Raw genomic sequence first — 661 nt, 5'->3', positions numbered from 1 at the left:
AGCAGGAACAAAGCCCACGTTCCCGGCCAAGGCTTTCACAAACCAATATCCGTCACAACAAGAAGCAGCAGGCAGCAATCTTGTCCTGCATTAACGTGCGCAAGATGCACACAGAGGGCACGGTCTGGTCCCCGTCCCCGCCAGACCGGGGCACGGCTGCTGCACTAATGCCATTTCTAACGCACAACCAAAGGGCTCATACCCCCAGCCCATCCCATCCCACCCCACCCCGTAACTCTGACCTCTCTGAAACGCATCTCTTGGGTCCTAAGAGCACCGAGATGCTACAGGACAGTGCAGAGCCCTGTGTCAATTCGGGATGGTGTGGGTTTCAGTCCCCTGAGCCTCGCGTCCGGGTCCGGGTCCCTTCAGAGCCAATTTACGCAGAGCCCTGAAGTTTGGGAGCAACAGTTTTCGCTGACTCGCCCCAGGAGGTGCTGCTCGGCGGCGGGGAGGGCACACGCGTTCCTGCTCCCCGCAGAGCGGAGGGTGTCTGAGCGCCCGCCCGAGCCCTTTCCCGTGGTACCGGCGCATCGCGCGGCGCCGCGCGGAGCCCGTTATTCCCAACGAAACCCGACGGGGCGGGCTCCGGGAGCGCGCAGAGCGGGGAAGCGCTGCGGGCCGGCCCCGAGCGGCCGCGGGCCGCGGGCTCGGGGCACAG

Source organism: Geospiza fortis, unplaced genomic scaffold (genome assembly GCF_000277835.1).
Source record: "Geospiza fortis unplaced genomic scaffold, GeoFor_1.0 scaffold183, whole genome shotgun sequence".
NCBI lineage: Eukaryota > Metazoa > Chordata > Aves > Passeriformes > Thraupidae > Geospiza > Geospiza fortis.
The sequence above is the reverse complement of the archived record's forward strand: the minus strand, read 5'-3'. Positions refer to the sequence as shown.